The sequence below is a fragment of the Ranitomeya imitator genome, chromosome 4, assembly GCF_032444005.1.
Source record: "Ranitomeya imitator isolate aRanImi1 chromosome 4, aRanImi1.pri, whole genome shotgun sequence".
NCBI classification, from domain to species: Eukaryota; Metazoa; Chordata; class Amphibia; order Anura; family Dendrobatidae; genus Ranitomeya; species Ranitomeya imitator.
Window position 1 is genome coordinate 505,089,062 of NC_091285.1, and position 21,092 is coordinate 505,110,153.

Sequence of the window (21,092 nt, forward strand, 5' to 3'; positions counted from 1 at the left end):
CAGGACCTGAAAAACCATTCTGACCTGCTTCACATGAGACTCCCAATCATCTGAGAAGATCAAAATGTCATCCAAGTAAACAATCAGGAATTTATCCAGATACTCACGGAAGATGTCATGCATAAAAGACTGAAACACAGATGGAGCATTGGCAAGTCCGAACGGCATCACTAGATACTCAAAATGACCCTCGGGCGTATTGAATGCAGTTTTCCATTCATCTCCTTGCCTGATTCTCACCAGATTATACGCACCACGAAGATCTATCTTAGTGAACCAACTAGCCCCCTTAATCCGAGCAAACAAGTCAGATAACAATGGCAAGGGATACTGAAATTTAACAGTGATCTTATTAAGAAGGCGGTAATCAATACACGGTCTCAGCGAACCATCCTTCTTGGCTACAAAGAAGAACCCTGCTCCCAGTGGTGATGACGATGGGCGAATATGTCCCTTCTCCAGGGATTCCTTCACATAACTGCGCATAGCGGCGTGTTCGGGCACGGATAAATTAAATAATCGACCTTTAGGGAATTTACTACCAGGAATCAAATTGATAGCACAATCACAATCCCTATGCGGAGGTAGAGCATCGGACTTGGGCTCTTCAAATACATCCTGATAATCAGACAAGAACTCTGGGACCTCAGAAGGGGTGGATGACGAAATCGACAAAAATGGAACATCACCATGTACCCCCTGACAACCCCAGCTGGATACCGACATGGAATTCCAATCCAATACTGGATTATGGGTTTGTAGCCATGGCAACCCCAACACGACCACATCATGCAGATTATGCAACACCAGAAAGCGAATAACTTCCTGATGTGCAGGAGCCATGCACATGGTCAGCTGGGCCCAGTATTGAGGTTTATTCTTGGCCAAAGGTGTAGCATCAATTCCTCTCAATGGAATAGGACACCGCAAAGGCTCCAAGAAAAACCCACAACGTTTAGCATAATCCAAATCCATCAGATTCAGGGCAGCGCCCGAATCCACAAATGCCATGACAGAAAACGACGACAAAGAGCATATCAAGGTAATGGACAGAAGGAATTTGGACTGTACAGTACCAATGACGGCAGACCTAGCGGACCGCTTAGTGCGCTTAGGACAATCAGAAATAGCATGAGTGGAATCACCACAGTAGAAACACAGACCATTCAGACGTCTGTATTCCTGCCGTTCAACTCTAGTCATAGTCCTATCGCACTGCATAGGCTCAGGTTTAACCTCAGGCAGTACTGCCAAATGGTGCACAGATTTACGCTCGCGCAAGCGTCGACCGATCTGAATGGCCAAAGACAAAGACTCATTCAAACCAGCAGGCATAGGAAATCCCACCATGACATCCTTAAGAGCCTCAGAGAGACCCTTTCTGAACAAAGCTGCCAGCGCAGATTCATTCCACTGAGTGAGTACTGACCATTTCCTAAATTTCTGACAATATACTTCTATATCATCCTGACCCTGGCACAAAGCCAGCAAATTTTTCTCAGCCTGATCCACTGAATTAGGCTCATCATACAGCAATCCGAGCGCCAGGAAAAACGCATCGACACTACTCAATGCAGGGTCTCCTGGCGCAAGAGAAAATGCCCAGTCTTGAGGGTCGCCGCGCAAAAAAGAAATAATAATCAAAACCTGTTGAATAGGATTACCAGAAGAATGAGGTTTCAAGGCCAGAAATAGCTTACAATTATTTTTGAAACTTAGAAACTTAGTTCTATCTCCAAAAAACAAATCAGGAATAGGAATTCTTGGTTCTAACATAGATTTCTGATCAATAGTATCTTGAATTTTTTGTACATTTATAACGAGATTATCCATTGAAGAGCACAGACCCTGAATATCCATGTCCACACCTGTGTCCAGAATCACCCAAATGTCTAGGGGGAAAAAAAAGTGAACACAGAGCAGAAAAAAAAAAAAAAAAATGATGTCAGAACTTTTTCTTTCCCTCTATTGAGAATCATTAGTTTGGGCTCCTTGTACTGTTATGTTTGCTAATGACAGGTGTTATGAAGGCAATCCAGAAACACAGTGTGCTTAGCGATCAGAGCGCACACAGTGATCTGACAAATACTCAAAAATACAAGAACGAGCTCTGAGACGTGGAAACTCTGTAGACTGCACACCTGATCCTATCCTAAACACAACTAAAAGCGGCTGTGGATTGCGCCTAACAACTACCTAGGCAACTCGGCACAGCCTAAGAAACTAGCTAGCCTGAAGATAGAAAAATAGGCCTGACTTGCCCCAGAGAAATTCCCCAAAGGAAAAGGCAGCCCCCCACATATAATGACTGTGAGTAAGATGAAAAGACAAAACGTAGGGATGAAATAGATTCAGCAAAGTGGGGCCCGATTTTCTAGGACAGAGCGAGGACAGTAAAGCGAACTTTGCAGTCTACAAAAAACCCTAAAGCAAAACCACGCAAAGGGGGCAAAAAAAAAACCACCGTGCCGAACTAACGGCACGGCGGTACACCCTTTGCGTCTCAGAGCTTCCAGCAAAACAAAAGACAAGCTGGACAGAAAAAAAGCAACAAAAAAGCAAAAAGCACTTAGCTATACAGAGCAGCAGGTCACAGGAACAATCAGGAGAAGCTCAGATCCAACACTGAAACATTGACAAGGAGCAAGGATAGCAGCATCAGGCGGAGTTAAGTAATGAAGCAGTTAACGAGCTCACCAGAACACCTGAGGGAGGAAGCTCAGAAGCTGCAGTACCACTTGTGACCACAGGAGTGAATTCAGCCACAGAATTCACAACAGATGCTCCTTCCCTTCCGAGCCCTCCCATGCGCCCAAACGGTGGTTCCCCCCCCCACATATCGGGTATCAGCGTACTCAGGACAAATTGGACAACAACATTTAGGGTCTAATTTCTCCTGCTAACCTTGGAAAAATACAAAACTGGGGGCTAAAATATAATTTTTGTGAAAAAAAAATATTTTTTATTTGCACGGCTCTGCGTTATAAACTGTAGTGAAATACCGTATTTCACTACAGTTTATAACGCAGAGCCGTGCAAATAAAAAATATTTTTTTTTCACAAAAATTATATTTTAGTCCCCAGTTTTGTATTTTTCCAAGGTTAGCAGGAGAAATTAGACCCTAAATGTTGTTGTCCAATTTGTCCTGAGTACGCTGATACCCGATATGTGGGGGGGGGGGGAACCACCGTTTGGGCGCATGGGAGGGCTCGGAAGGGAAGGAGCATCTGTTGTGAATTCTGTGGCTGAATTCACTCCTGTGGTCACAAGTGGTACTGCAGCTTCTGAGCTTCCTCCCTCAGGTGTTCTGGTGAGCTCGTTAACTGCTTCATTACTTAACTCCGCCTGATGCTGCTATCCTTGCTCCTTGTCAATGTTTCAGTGTTGGATCTGAGCTTCTCCTGATTGTTCCTGTGACCTGCTGCTCTGTATAGCTAAGTGCTTTTTGCTTTTTTGTTGCTTTTTTTCTGTCCAGCTTGTCTTTTGTCACAAAGCTCTCACAACACATCAAGATGAGTTCCTTAGGGGGTCTACTTTCCAAAATGGTGTCACTTGTGGGGGGTTTCTACTGTTTAGGTACATTAGGGGCTCTGCAAATGCAATGTGACGCCTGCAGACCAATCCATCTAAGTCTGCATTCCAAATGATGCTCCTTCCCTTCCGAGCCCTCCCATGCGCCCAAACGGTGGTTCCCCCCCCCACATATGGGGTATCAGCGTACTCAGGACAAATTGGACAACAACTTTTGGGGTCCAATTTCTCCTGTTACCCTAGGGAAAATACAAAACTGGGGGCTAAAAAATAATTTTTGTGGGAAAAAAATTTTGTTTTATTTTTATGGCTCTGCATTACAAACTTCTGTGAAGCCCTTGGTGGGTCAAAGTGCTCACCATACATCCAGATAAGTTCCTTAGGGGGTCTACTTTCCAAAATGGTGTCACTTGTGGGGGGTTTCAATGTTTAGGCACATCAGTGGCTCTCCAAACGCAACATGGCGTCCCATCTCAATTCCTGTCAATTTTGCATTGAAAAGTCAAACGGCGCTCCTTCCCTTCCGAGCTCTCCCATGCGCCCAAACAGTGGTTTACTGCCACATATGGGGTATCAGCATACTCAGGACAAATTGGACAACAACTTTTGAGGTCCAATTTCTTCTCTTACCCTTGGAAAAATAAAAAATTGGGGGCAAAAATATAATTTTTGTGAAAAAATATGATTTTTTATTTTTACGGTTCTGCATTATAAACTTCTGTGAAGCACTTGGTGGGTCAAAGTGCTCACCACACCTCTAGATAAGTTCCTTAGGGGGTCTACTTTCCAAAATGGTGTCACTTGTGGGGGGTTTCAATGTTTAGGCACATCAGTGGCTCTCCAAACGCAACATGGCGTCCCATCTCAATTTCTGTCAATTTTGCATTGAAAAGTCAAACGGCGCTCCTTCCCTTCCGAGCTCTCCCATGCGCCCAAACAGTGGTTTACTGCCACATATGGGGTATCAGCGTACTCAGGACAAATTGGACAACAACTTTTGAGGTCCAATTTCTTCTCTTACCCTTGGAAAAATAAAAAATTGGGGGCAAAAATATAATTTTTGGGAAAAAATATGATTTTTTATTTTTACGGTTCTGCATTATAAACTTCTGTGAAGCACTTGGTGGGTCAAAGTGCTCACCACACATCCAGATAAGTTCCTTAGGGGGTCTACTTTCCAAAATGGTGTCACTTGTGGGGGGTTTCAATGTTTAGGCACATCAGTGGCTCTCCAAACGCAACATGGCGTCCCATCTCAATTCCTGTCAATTTTGCATTGAAAAGTCAAACGGCGCTCCTTCCCTTCCGAGCTCTCCCATGCGCCCAAACAGTGGTTTACTGCCACATATGGGGTACCAGCGTACTCAGGACAAATTGGACAACAACTTTTGGGGTCCATTTTCTCCTGTTACCCTTGGTAAAATAAAACAAATTGGAGCTGAAGTAAATTTTTTGTGTAAAAAAGTTAAATGTTCATTTTTATTTAAACATTCCAAAAAATCCTATTAAACACCTGAAGGGTTAATAAACTTCTTGAATGTGGTTTTGAGCACCTTGAGGGGTGCAGTTTTTAGAATGGTGTCACACTTGGGTATTTTCTATCATATAGACCCCTCAAAATGACTTCAAATGAGATGTGGTCCCTAAAAAAAATGGTGTTGTAAAAATGAGAAATTGCTGGTCAATTTTAACCCTTATAACTCCCTAACAAAAAAAAATTTGGTTCCAAAATTATGCTGATGTAAAGGAGACATGTGGGAAATGTTACTTATTAAGTATTTTGTGTGACATATCTCTGTGATTTAATTGCATAAAAATTCAAAGTTTGAAAATTGCGAAATTTTCAAAATTTTCGCCAAATTTCCATTTTTTTCACAAATAAACGCAGGTACTATCAAAGAAATTTTACCACTATCATGAAGTACAATATGTCATGAGAAAACAATGTCAGAATCACCAGGATCCGTTGAAGCGTTCCAGAGTTATAACCTCATAAAGGGACAGTGGTCAGAATTGTAAAAATTGGCCTGGTTATTGACGTGCAAACCACCCTTGGGGGTAAAGGGGTTAATAAATACTTGCATTTTCTGCATTGCTTTTATGATTTTTTATAGCATTTATTCTGTTGTAAAAATGACTCTGAATCTTAATTCTACAGGTCTGCACAATTATGGTGATACAATATTTTTTGGAGAGAAAAAATTTAGATTTTTAAACAAAACATTTTTAGGTTTGTGTCATCATTTTCTGACACATGTAACTATTTTATTTTCCTGTCAGTTAAGCTGTGTAAGGGATTGGTTTTTGCATGGCAAATTATATCAATTCCACTTTGGGGTACATAAGATGTTTTGATTGTTTTTACTGTGTTTGTTTAGGAATGAGTGGTGATCGAAAACCCGCAATTCTGCCATTTTTATTTTTTTCTCATTATGGTGCTTACTGATTCAGTTAGCTAGTTTTATATTTTCATAGAATGAACTGTGTCTACATGGTGATCCCAAAAATTGACTTTTTATTTTTAATAGAGGAAAAGGGGGTATTTCAAATTTTTATATACATATTTTTATTTTTTTGAAACTTTATTTGTATTTTTTACTTAATTTTTTAGGCCCCTTAGGGCACTAGGGTCTGTGATCATTCGATCGCTCATTCTATATACTGCAATACCACAGTATTACAGTATATAGTGTAGATCTATGTATCCTATGGAACCCAGTCTGTGGCCAAGCTTCACAGGAGTGCCAAGAAGGCAGCGACAGTGACCTTCAGGAGGCCTCCAGCTGACTTGTTAACCCATATCAAAGAGGGCCAAAGGGAGCCCCTTTTGGGAGGGGAATCGGCACATGTTCTGCCCATTCTGGCACTGGCCACTGATGCCAGCTGTGTAATATAGTCGCCATCTGCCAAAATAATTACATGATTTTGCACTTATGGGTTTTAGTTAATTTTATAACATATCTGACAGTATGTTTATTTGTAGTCACAAATTGTGATGAAATAAATAAAATTAACTAATAAAATTATAGCTTATCGCACCGATTAGCTTTAGTCTATACTGAATTACATATATATTGATGTTAGCCATAACAATGCAGTAATTGCTGGCAATAAAAAGCATGTTGAGCTTTGATCTGGTACTTAAAGGAGATGTCCACTACTAGGACAACCCTTCTTTGATCAAAATGTTTGGCTCTCATAAAATAATAAAGCTTAAGCCCACCTCCCGTGACGGCGTCGTTTCCATGGTGTTGGCACTCGCGGTCCCGGTGCTCAAGGGCTGTTGTTGTAACACATGACACCGGCGATCAATCATTGCTGGCTCACTGTCTCCGCCTTTGGACAAATGGAACATGAAGAGGATGTCCGGGCCACAGCTGAACTTGGACTTCCTCTTCCTTCTCAATTTGACAGGAGGCGAAGACAGTGATGTCGGTGCTGTTTAGGCGTCACGTCATGTGTCACAACAACAGCACAGGAGCCCCGGGAGACCAAATGCCAACACCACGGGAACGGCGCCAGTAAGGGATGTGAGTTTAAGCTTTCTTATTTTGGGGGGCCAAGCGAGGTGTATGAGAAGTTGTCCAAGTAGCGGACACCTTCTTTATGAATTCAATCTTCAATAAGTATGGGGAGAAGGGCCCATACACATTAGGTTATGCTTGGATAAACCAGCCATTTTCAATGGGACCCTTGAAGATCTAATGTACATTGGGGTTTCCATGAAGACGCTGGCAGAAAATCCATGGCAATAGACGTCCAGAAAGATGGCATTTTCCTGCAGCGTCTCCCTCTAGTACAAACCATCCAAGTACACCAGCATCTAAAAGATTTTTGAGGAGTTTTTGGAGCATTTCCTCTCCAAAAACGAAAACCCGGCAGAAAGGCTCAATGTGAACACACACCTAGGGTTTTCATCAGGAGTTTTTGGAGCAGAAAACTCTCTCAAAACCACGAGGCATTTAAAACCCACAAGTTTTGATTGGAGAGTTGGGCTTTGTTTACACTGTTTTTGCTCTGAAAACTCAGAAAAAAAAAGACTTGAAGATTGTGAAGAATTTTGAGACTTGAAGGATTTGTATGTTCATGCTCAGTTTCTACCCCAAAAACTTCTTGAAAAACTCTGTGTGCACATAGCTTTGGAGAGTTTCTGCTCCACAAATTCTGCAAAAAACTCAGCGTGAACATACCCTGAGGATATGGGCATGTGACCACTTAACTCGGACAGTGGATCCGATGTCCTCCTATGCTGAGCCGATGTTCTCCTATGCTGAGCCACTTCACGAAAAGCCAGTAATTTTTTCCCTGAAGTGGCTTTGCTGGTAGTTTGGCTGTAGTGTTTTATATTTTTCCTAATTTTTAACTATATAGAGTGGGTGGCTTCCATATGAAGCCACCTGAAGAATGAACGAGTTACTTCTTTTTTTTATGATTTACGAACCCCGAAGGGTTCAAATAAGTAACAAAAACTGAACATATGCACAGCAATGTCATTTTTGCATTGCTGTGTAGTGTGTTCATTTTTTGAGGCGGGTTTGTGGTGCTTTTTTGGGCAGGCTTCAGAATCAATCTGCCTAAAATAGACGTCATGTGCACATACTCCTAGGGCGAATTAAAAATGGATATAAACTGACTTTCTTATGGGTTAAGCATCTTTTGTCTAAATTCAACAACAAATTAAAGTCATGCTCAAATTTGATGAAAGGAATAGTTGTATAAGCATAAGACAATCCAATCCTAAGTCCTGCCAACAAGTTTTATACATATTAAGAACTTTGAAAGCTGCACACTTGTAAAACTAAGATAGTTTAGATAAGAAAGTCCAATGAGATTGTCAATTACTTCATTTCTCAGCGTATAAAAAATCAAAAATCTCACAGGCCTGATGCATACAACACATAAAACTTTACGGTACTGCACAACTCTTACAAATTAAAGATTGTTACCGGCTTGTTCAGCTATAAACTGTGATGGTCTCTTACACTTCCTGGGATGATGGGGTTATCACTTCTACTTGAAAAAAAGAAAAGCATCTCCCTTCACATACATATACTGTTACTGCTGATTCCGTCATTAAACAGGGTTAACGGAAAGTTCACACTGAATCACTGCTCACATTCTAAGCACTGGATAAAGATCGCAGCCAAGGTAAACATTACTTACAAGTACTCCCAAAGTCTCCTCACTAGCACTGTAGTATGCTGAGCGTGCGGGTCACTGGGATAGATAACTTCCAGATCTAAAGAAGCCTTCCATTCCCAATCTGCATACAAATAATATATTCATGCAATGGAGCCTAATTATCGAGAAATCCGGCACCACCATTCAGCAAATGAAAAGTAGCTAATAAGAGAGAACAGTGATCAAAGTGACAGATACTGTATAAATATTATGCACACTTTCCATCTCTCTACTATGCACTCTCCATCTCTCTACTATGCACACTCTCCATCTCTCTACTATGCACACTCTCCATCTCTCTATTATCCACTCTCCATCTCTCTACTATGCACACTCTCCATCTCTCTATTATCCACTCTCCATCTCTCTACTATGCACACTCTCCATCTCTCTACCATGCACACTCTCTCCATCTCTCTACCATGCACACTCTCAATCTCTGTATTATGCACTCTCCATCTCTCTATTATCCACTCTCCATCTCTCTATTATGCACACTCTCCATCTCTCTACTATGCACACTCTCTATCTCTGTATTATGCACTCTCCATCTCTCTATTATCCACACTCTCCATCTCTCTATTACGCACACTCTCCATCTCTCTACTATGCACTCTCCATCTCTCTACTATGCACACTCTTCATCTCTCTTCTATGCACACTCTCTCCATCTCTCTACTATGCACACTCTCCATCTCTCTATTATGCACTCTCCATCTCTCTATTATGCACACTCTCCATCTCTCTACTATGCACACTCTCTATCTCTCTATTATGCACACTCTCCATCTCTCTATTATGCCCACTCTCCATCTCTGTATTATGCACACTCTCCATCTCTGTATTATGCACACTCTCCATCCCTCTACTATGCACACTCTCCATCTCTCTACTATGCACTCTCTATCTCTGTATTATGTACACTCTCCATCTCTCTACTATGCAGTCTTCATCTCTCTACTATGCACACTATCCATCTCTGTATTATGCACACTCTCCATCTCTATACTATGCACAGTCTTCATCTCTCTACTATGCACACTCTCCATCTCTGTATTATGCACTCTCCATCTCTCTATTATGCACACTCTCCATCTCTCTACTATGCACTCTCCATCTCTATTATGCACACTCTCCATCTCTCTACTATGCACACTCTCCATCTCTCTACTATGCACTCTCCATCTCTCTACTATGCACACTCTCCATCTCTCTATTATCCACTCTCCATCTCTCTACTATGCACACTCTCCATCTCTCTACCATGCACACTCTCTCCATCTCTCTACCATGCACACTCTCAATCTCTGTATTATGCACTCTCCATCTCTCTATTATCCACTCTCCATCTCTCTATTATGCACACTCTCCATCTCTCTACTATGCACACTCTCTAGCTCTGTATTATGCACTCTCCATCTCTCTATTATCCACACTCTCCATCTCTCTATTACGCACACTCTCCATCTCTCTACTATGCACTCTCCATCTCTCTACTATGCACACTCTTCATCTCTCTTCTATGCACACTCTCTCCATCTCTCTACTATGCACACTCTCCATCTCTCTATTATGCACTCTCCATCTCTCTATTATGCACACTCTCCATCTCTCTACTATGCACACTCTCTATCTCTCTATTATGCACACTCTCCATCTCTCTATTATGCCCACTCTCCATCTCTGTATTATGCACACTCTCCATCTCTGTATTATGCACACTCTCCATCTCTCTACTATGCACACTCTCCATCTCTCTACTATGCACTCTCTATCTCTGTATTATGTACACTCTCCATCTCTCTACTATGCAGTCTTCATCTCTCTACTATGCACACTATCCATCTCTGTATTATGCACACTCTCCATCTCTATACTATGCACAGTCTTCATCTCTCTACTATGCACACTCTCCATCTCTGTATTATGCACTCTCCATCTCTCTATTATGCATACTCTCCATCTCTCTACTATGCACTCTCCATCTCTATTATGCACACTCTCCATCTCTCTATTATGCACACACTCCATCTCTCTATTATTCACACTCTCTCCATCTCTCTATTATGCACACTGTCTCCATCTCTCTATTATGCACACTCTTTCCATCTATATTATACACTCTTCATCTCTCTAATGTTCACTCTCCATCTCTCTATTATGCACACTCTCTCCATCTCTCTATTATGCACAATCTCCATGTCTCTATTATGCACACACACCATCTCTCTATTATCCACACTCTCCATCTCACTATTATGCACACTTTCCATCTCTCTATTATTCACTCTCTCCATCTCTCTATTATGCACACTCTCTCATCTCTCTATTACGCACACTCTCTCATCTCTCTATTACACACACTCTCTCCATCTATATAATACACACTCTTCATTGCTCTAATATGCACACTCTCCATCTTTGTATTATGCATACTCTCCATCTCTCTATTATGCATACTCTATTTATATCATACACACTCTTCATCTCTCTAATATGCACTCTCCATCTCTCTATTATGCCCATTCTCCCCATCTCTCTATTATGCACATTCTCTCCATCTCTATATTATGCACACTCCATCTCTATCATACACACTCTTCATCTCTCTATTATGCACACTCTCCATCTCTAATATGCACACTCTCCCCATCTCTCTATTATGCACACTCTCTCCATCTCTCTCTATTATGCACACTCTCTCCATCTCTCTATTATACACACTCTCTCCATCTCTCTATTATGCACACTCTCCCCATCTCTCTATTATGCACTCTCTCCATCTCTCTATTATGCACACTCTCTCCATCTCTCTATCATACACACTCTCCATCTCTCTATTATGCATACTCTATTTATATCATACACACTCTTCATCTCTCTAATATGCACTCTCCATCTCTCTATTATGCACATTCTCCCCATCTCTCTATTATGCACACTCTCTCCATCTCTATATTATGCACACTACATCTCTATCATACACACTCTTCATCTCTCTATTATGCACACTCTCCATCTCTAATATGCACACTCTCCCCATCTCTCTATTATGCACACTCTCTCCATCTCTCTCTATTATGCACACTCTCTCCATCTCTCTATTATACACACTCTCTCCATCTCTCTTATGCACTCTCCCCATCTCTCTATTATGTACTCTCTCCATCTCTCTATTACGCACTCTCTCCATCTCCCTATCATACACACTCTCCATCTGTTATGCACTCTTTCCGTCTCTCTATTATGCACACTCTCTCCATCTCTCTATAATGCACACTCCATCTCTATTATGCACACTATCCATCTCTCTATTATGCACACTCTCTCCATCTCTCTATAATGCACACTCCATCTCTATTATGCACACTATCCATCTCTCTATTATGCACACTCTCCACCTCTCTATTATGCACACTCTCCATCTCTATTATTCACACTCTCTTGTAATAAGGCTACTTTCACACTAGCGTCGGATTTGGCCCGTCGCATTGTGTCGGGCCGAGATTCCGACGCTAGCGTTTGTTGTGCCGCACAACGGGTGCAGCGGATGCATTTCTCCGGTGCATCCAATGCCCCATTGTGAGGTGCGGGGAGGTGGGGGCGGAGAAAAAGTGGTCCGTCGGCTGCAAAAAACTTTACATTTAAAGTTTTTTGCTCCCGGCAGTCCGCCACAACACGGCGCAACCGTCGCAAGACGGTTGCGACGTGTGTCAATACGTCGCAATGCGTCGGTAATGTAACTCTATGGGGCAAAAACACATCCTGCAAACAACTTTGCAGGATGCGTTTTTTCCCCTAAACGACGCATTGCGACGTATTAAAATAACCGCCAGTGTGAAAGTAGCCTTACACTGTTGTCCATGCAAAACAACCTGAGTACTGTGTCCAGTTTTGGGCACCGGTGCTCAGGAAGGATATAATGGAACTAGAGAGAGTACAAAGGATGGCAACAAAATTAATAAAGGGGATGGGAGAACTACAATACCCAGATAGATTAGCGAAATTAGGATTATTTAGTCTAGAAAAAAGACGACTGAGGGGCGATCAAATAACCATGTATAAGTATATAATGGGACAATACAAATATCTCGCTGAGGATCTGTTTATACCAAGGAAGGTGACAGGCACAAGGGGGCATTTTTTGCGTCTGGAGGAGAGAAGGTTTTTCCACCAACATAGAAGAGGATTCTTTACTGTTAGGGCAGTGAGAATCTGGAATTGCTTGCCTGAGGAGGTGGTGATGGCGAACTCAGTCGAGGGGTTCAAGAGAGGCCTGGATGTCTTCCTGGAGCAGAACAATATTGTATCATACAATTATTAGGTTCTGTAGAAGGACGTAGATCTGGGGATTTATTATGATGGAATATAGGCTGAACTGGATGAACAAATGTCTTTTTTCGGCCTTACTAACTATGTTACTATGTTACTATGTTAGATTTGCTTTCTTTTTAACTGGTTCATACCTGGAATGTTTTCCTTTAAAAACATTTTTGAGGAAACTTTACTAGTTAACACTATACGGAGATGCTATATGATGCATCCTTATAAAAAGTTGGCGTTTGACAAATATGTCACGGTTAAAATCTATATAAAATAAGTTACTTCAGTTTTTACAATTTTAAGCTGACGCAATGTTCCTTTTCTCAATTTCCTGCATTGTAGGGGTTTGGAAGAAAGCTAAAAAGTGGGAGCAAATGTGTCAGTCACTTTAGTGACAAAATGTATACTTGGTGGAGAAAGGTTGAACTTGGTGGACCCAAATATTTTTTTCAACCTATGTAGCTATGTAACATAGCTGACAACCGAGTGGAGAGACTGTGGTCTGCTTCCAAGGGCAACCAGAATAGTTTTGAAATAAAATAAAAAATTAAAGGGAATAAAAAAGATCACTGAAAAATTACCCAATCAAGTAAAATGCATAAATCACAAAAGATACAATAGTCTTCTTAAAATCTCCCCATCACTCCAGCAGTGATCAAGCATTGACCAGCATCGCTGGTGTGGTGGTTGAATTACCAACTAATTATCTAGTTTTCTTCTTATTTTATACAGTTTTCTCTGTTTGGGTGTCTTTTTTGTTATCACAGAAACCTCCTTTAAAAAAAGTAGAATTATATTCTCCCCATGTTTGTGTGGGTTTCCTCCCACATTCCAAAGACATACTGATAGGGAATTTAGACTGTGAGCCCCAATGGGGACAGCGATGATAATGTCTGTAAAGTGCTGTGGAATATGATGATAATAATTTAAAAAAGAGAAAGCGCATATTATGCGACACTATGTAAATATATCTATTTTAAATATATTTGCATGCATTCTCTTCCAAATGGTTATTGTAGTTATTTTTAAAGGATCATGTGCTCACAACATATTAATGACCAATCCATGGTATAGGTCATCCAATCTATATCAGATCGGTGGTGGTCCAACACCCAGCTCCCACACTGATGATCTGTTATTTGCTCTGCTAGCTGGCAGATGTAAACACTTTGAATGGAGTTGCAAATAGAAGCTGTTCTGCAGTACCTGGCAGCAGCCACTACACAATGGATGAGTCTGATGAAGCTCTGTTCAAAGTCTTATAAATCTGATGGTCGGAAGAGCAAATGATAGTTGCTGGGTGTCGCGCCCACCTGATCTGATATTGATGACCTTTAACCTTTACAGTGGACAGGTCATCAGTATGTTGTGATGGGACAACCTCTGTAATATCTCCATCTCACATTGAAGGTCTATTTTTGGGAAACCTACTGTGACAGTAGTAATAACAGATCTACAATGCCCCCTCCCCCCAAGAAAAGTCAATTTTTAGAGACTTCACGAGTACCAAGAATATTCAAAACATATGAGCACTGATAAATCAGTATGCGAGACACTATAGTGCAAATATAATAAGGAGATGCTTACCCAACACGCGGTATATGCATATCATTACATGACTGAAGCTACACAATTATATTTAATCACTGTGCCATGGTACAGAAACAAGGCCATATAACTAGTGTGGTTGGCCTCATTTAGTATGCTTAGACCCCCTACATCTTGTAGAGCCAATGGGTGAGGTTTTATTGCTGACCATAGTAACATCTGAAAGATGTTTTCCCCAAGTTTATGTGGAATTATAATAGGGATTTATGCCTCATCCCTCCATTGTGTACTACAATCAGTTTCTATGAAAAATGTCCTTTATTTGAACTAAAAACTATCACCAGATCAAAGTTTCAACTTTTTCCTTCGGTTGTATTCCCTTTACTCCCCTGAGTACTGAGCATTCCATTTCCATTACCGCCAAATGGTTCCAGGGATATGGGGTCATTTTTATGGTCTTTCCCAGGGGGCATGGCTTGCAGAGCAGCCAAAATACCACGCCACTTTGTAAAGACTAGAAAATTTTCCACAAAATAAAGAAGCCCACATCTTTGGAATCGTATGGCAGATTTAAAAATAAATTAATAAATAAATACAAAATTGAATACTCAGTAGAGGAGCAGAGGAAGAAAAAGAACAAAAACTGGCAAGTTATCACCTGGTGACATGTCCTCTTTAAAGTTAACCTGGCAGCTGATATGTGCTGATATATGCATGCCCCCGGAAGAAGAATCGTCAAAACGCGCGTTGGGGTGGGAGACGCAGTTAATCTTGGCTTAAACCCAGGTATCAATCAATATGCACTTTTTTCAATGTGGTCTTAGGCCTCTTTCACACATCAGTTTTTTAGAATCAGTCACAATCCGTCAAAGTGTTGAAAAGACGGATCCTGTGCAGATTGTAAAAAACTTATGCACTGGATCCGTTTTTTTTTACGGATCCGTCGAAGCAGCTGCTGCAGGAATTTAAAGGAACAGGATTCTGGAGAGAGAGAGAGAGAGAGAGAGAGAGAGATCCCTGAATGGAATAATTGGTTAAATTAAAGGAGTAGAAATTCTTCCAGGCATGCTCAGTTTCAAAAAACAGATTCCGTCCCTGGATTCCATCTTTTGACGGACAGCGACGGATCCTGCGCCTATAGGCTTCCATTATAGCCAATGACGGACGAACTGTCGCTGTCTGTACAAAAAAAAACGTTACTATGTCCGTTGTCTCGGGGCGACGGACACAGACTTTACGACGGATCCATCAAACGACAGATGAAACGGAAGGCCATCCGTCGCTAATACAAGTCTATGAGAAAAAACGGATCCAGCAGCAACATTTGCTGGATCTGTTTTTTTCACAAAACGACGGATTTTGACAGAAACAAAAAGACTGAAGTGTGAAAGAGGCCTGCACTGTCATACTTTATATGGGGTGATACATGTTACTACTTTGCTGCATGCATTGCTTTTCAGCTAGTACCAATAGGTCTGTTTCTTCATGCACTGTGGCACTTTTTGACTATTAGGTCAGCCTATTTCTATGGATGGTTTGTTGTATTCCTGATACATAGCAATAAGTAGACTCTCCATGCACTATGGCACTTTTGTTATAATTATTAATAGCAGCTACTTATATGAATGTGAACAGCATTATACCTCCATCTTAATTATTTTTAGTAGGTTCCTTTACATAGTCACATGCACTCTTGATCGCATGATTCAATAGGCACTTTAGCCGAGGATTTAAAATTACTGTTTAATATCTTTTTTTCCATGCAGACAGGTGTGCATGTGTCTGTAACCACTTTAGCTTAAGGCAACTATATACTCTACCTATTATAAGGGCGTCAGTCACGTTTTTTTCTGTGTTTCTATAGTCTGACATGAGGCATCCATTTTATATTTTACTCTTGATGTAAATGTATTAATACATTTCGCTTATTGTTAACTAGTAGAATACCCGCGGCTTGGCTCGTGGTAAATATGTTAAACTAGATGGCAGCCCGATTCTAAAGAATCGGGAGTCTAGAATCCATATATACTTTATTTATTCAAATGTAAGAATAATACAATTAATAAATAATAGTAAGAAAGAACAAAAATAATAGGCAGTATATGGAGAAAACACCAAACAAAAGTTCAAAATTGGTGTGAAAATGTCACTGAACCACTTCACAACTAAATATATATAGTTTTGGTAAATGGTATTATCATTTTTTTGACGAAATTCGGCAGGAGCTTGAAGAGCAACGTCACTGGGCCCGCCTCCACGCAGTAGTAACTTGCTGTGAGGTAAAAATTCAAAAATCAAACCAAAATGGCGGGCGGAGTGTGTCACAGTACGGCACGTTTCTGATTGGTCACTCGCAGCAGGCGGCAACCAATCAGACACTGGACACTGTTGACGTCACTTATCTCCGGACATTAGCTCCGGACATTAGCTCCGCACATTAGCTCCGGACAAAGCCACAGAAGTTGGCACAAATTGCAGGAAGTAGTATTCTAGGCAATTATATATTAGATTGTATGTTATGGTAGCTAAAGTAAAATTTTCAGCGTCACCTGAACGAGCTCACATCTCAGTAATGAAAACTGCCTCACAGGCAGACTTGTCTGGTTGCCCATAGCAACCAATCAGAGCTCAGCTTTCATTTTACCTCAGCAGCTTCAGTGATGAAAGCTCCCTGTATAGTAAGCAATAATGACAATCTTACTATGAGGCATTTTTCACCTGACCAATATTGCTGCTCAGTAATGGTCGTCCGTGTGCATAAGGTGCATCCATCTGAGTGTGTTTGCACTCATGTGTGGTCCTTGCGTGTGTGTGTGGTGTGCATGTGGTATTTATAGGGTGGTGTTGTGGTATTTGTGGGGTGGCATTTGTGTTGTGTATGTCTAGAGTGGTCTGGTGTTTGTGTGGTGTTGTGCTTGTGGGTTGGTGTATGTGTGCAGTCTGTATGATGTTTGTATGGTGTTTGTGAAATGTTTGTGTGTTGTGGTGCGGCCCCTTTAGCAGCGACTCTTTGGCGCCGTCACTATAACCCGTCCCTGTCAGTCACAGTTTGTTTTCCCCTCACTTTTACTTTCGCCTTCACATTTCTCCATTATTTGTATAGGGCCTATCTTCGTGGTCCCCAATCTGTTGACGGGGGGACGCTAGCGAGATAAACATGCACAGTATTCTGCTCCTGTGGGTGGAGTTGGGGTGTGCCAAATTTCACCCAAATTGGGCAAGAACTGTGTATTTGTATAGAGCGGGCTACTACAGACTTCACATTTCCCCATTATATGTATAGGGCCTCACTTTGGGGGCCCCAATCTCATGACGGGGGAACACTAGCGAGATGTAACATGCACAGTATTCTGCTCCTGTGGGTGGTGAGGGGGTATGCCAAATTTCAGCCAAATTGGGTGAGAACTGTGGATTTATATAGAGTGGGCTACTACAGATTTCACATTTCCTCATTATATGTATAGGGCCTAACTTCGGAGGCCCCAATCTCATGACGGGGGGACGCTAGTGAGATGTAACGTGCACAGTATTCTGCTCCTGTGGGTGGAGAGGGGACGTGCCAAATTTCACCCAAATTGGGCGAGAACTGTGGATTTGTATAGAGCGGGCTACTACAGATTTTGAGTTTTATATATATAGATTACATTCCTTGTTTCCTGTTTCTGGGTTTAGATAATATAGCTGAAACATGCTGCCTGATCCACGGGAGGCATGTGTCAAACAGGTATGTTTGACTCTGAAATGCTGCTGCATTTTAAAAAAACAGAGTTGAAATGCTGCTGGGGACCGAGCAGCACTGGAAACTAGTCGGACAGCGCTTCTGCACGCCTGTTGCCCTGGAGTGACAGGTGTTTGCCTAAACGAGCATGTCCTTGAGCCTCATTCACTTGATTTCAAATATTCTAAGTTATTACTTCCCCTACTGACTACAGTGTACACTACATCACAAGTGAATATAAGTAGTTACAGGCAGTCTGTCACACCCCAAAATGTATTTTAAATGAGCTGTATTGCGATATAAGGGACTTACCCCTGATAAAATTCATACTAGCACTATATGTTACTGGTAGAATGCCTAATAAAATAATTAAAATTCATATGCAAATGAGAGAACTTCTGTGCACTCTTCACATGGCCAAGAGCTCGCTACAGAGTTATGCTGCTTATGTTGCATGTTGGGCTCTTTCCTACTTCTGATTGTCAGCACTCATTTGCCAGAGCAAGCACTGCCTGAAGTCAGCTGGTATGTGTGTGCTTGCATACCTGCTACACTTCCAGGTGTATCAGAGTAGCCAGCGGCCTCAGCAGAGAGAATGGGAAGATAACACACTTGGTCACTGTGCGCAAGGGGAAAAATGGAGAAGAATGTATTCAGCCACTGTGCGAGTGGAGAACAATGGAGAAGAACACAATGGGCCACTGTGTGAACGGGAAGAAGGGAGAACGCACTTGGCCACTTTGTGCATGGGGAGCAAGGGAGAACGCACCTGGCCACTGTGTGAGTGGGGAGCAAAAGAGAAGAATTCATCCGGCCACTGTGTGCGTGGAGAGCAAGACAGAATGCACCCAGCCACTGTGTGCGCAGGGAGCGATGTAGAAGAACGCAACGGTCCACTGTGTGCATGGGAAGCAAGGAAGGAGAATGCACCAGGCCACTGGGTGCATGGGGTGCAAAGGAGGAGAACGCACCTGGCCACTGTGTGCGTGGGGAGCAAGGGAGAAGAATTCAACTATCCACAGTGTGAGCAGGAAGTAGTGATGGAGAACGCACCTGGCCACTATGTGCATGGGGAGCAAGGGAGGAGAACACACCTGCCACTGTGCGCGTGGGGAGCAAGGGATGAGAACGCGCCTGCCACTGTGTGCGTGGGGGGCAAGGGAGAAGAATTCATCTCACCTTCCCACTACGCATGCGGGGAGCAACAGAGGAACGCATCCGGCCACTGTGTGCATAGGGAGCGATGGAGAAGAATGCAATGAGCCACTGTGTGCACGGGAAGCAAGGGATGAGAGCGTACCAGGCCACTGTGTGCGTGGGGAGGAACAGAGGAGAACGCACATGGCCATCGTGTGTGCGGGTGGCTGGGCACAGGCAGTGTCGGTGCAGACACTCACACACACAGACACACAATGACTGACTTTATGTAGTGCTCATTCTGGGAAGCGAGCGCTGTCAAGCAGGTGTAGGGGGAAGACTTCAACATTGAAAATGATGACACATAATAGTGAACTGAGCTTTTGGCCACTCCAAAAGTACATCAAAGCGCCCTCATTCACAAATAAATTAAAAGTTATTTTCTTAGGCAGCTTACATTTAACAGGTAAAGAGCTAGTATAATTTTTACGGGAGCTACATTCCCAACATCACATTATAACTCATTTAAAAATGCAATTTGAGGGCAACAGACTTCTCTGGTAGCAGACCACTGCCATGTAAGTGAAAAACCATCCCTTTTATTCACACAGAATATAGATGTGTTTTGTTTTGGATCCAAGTACAATACTGAGCCTTCCTCTAGCTTCCTTTTTTCACAGGGATTATATTTTTTAGACATTTGGATACATTTCCTGGGGCTTGCACCCACATAGATACAAGAGTTGCTGTAATAGTTTATTTGTTTCTTTTTTTACATCTATCTATTATCTATCTATCTATCAACTGTCTTTGTTCCTAAATTCTATGATACCACAATATTCCCCAATATAACAGTACCAGATTACAATACTGTGACACTGGAAGAATGTGGTCCTTGCTGGGATTTACTTGAGTGCTTTCTCTTCCTGGAAGGCGGCTTGCTTCCATCCTCCAAGTGTTTGGTAACCTCCGGTTTATCGTGATGCAATATATGTCAGAGAGACACCAACTGCACCCGATAAAGTATGTCCATACACATCAGCCATGTTTTAAACAAAAGTATTTGGAAAAATGCGCTCTCTAAAATAATTCACTTTTATTATCTGTTAGAAAAAAATGTGCACATAGCTGACATACTTTGGCCTGAGCTCTCTATATCCTGTCATTTTTATGCAGACTGTCAGAACAATTCTTTAACCTAATCTCTGTCCGGGATCCCATAACAATTTCACAGTAACGGAGGAATGACACCATGGAATCAGTGTAATATTACAGCATCAGACGCGTCACTGAACATGTCACCTTAACTCATTCAATATGTTTAACGCTGCAATTATCATTTCCCAACTCACTTCCAAATAAATATTGCAATTATGTTTTGTATCTGTCTAAAAGGTTCTACACATCCTATTTCAGTTGTTAAAAAAAAACGATATGACAGTAAGAATATCTGATCCCCTGTATACCATATAAGCCTATGTGAGTGAGAAAAAGCGCTGTCAGTGAAGTCAATCTCCACTCATGATGTAATAAAGGTCCACTCCCCATTTTTGTGTAATTGACATGATATCACATGTTGATCCCAGTGTTTGTGCCATATAGAACCCACCCTATTGATTAAAGGCAGAAAGCCCCTAACATTTGCATTTGTTT

General features: G+C 41.8%; 1 protein-coding gene across 2 annotated transcripts in view; it reads right to left on the reverse strand.

The window, feature by feature from the left end:
• The window catches only part of FBN1 (fibrillin 1), a 440,189-nt gene that overhangs the window by 417,401 nt on the left and 1,696 nt on the right, over positions 1-21,092 (reverse strand). The window lies entirely within an intron of this gene.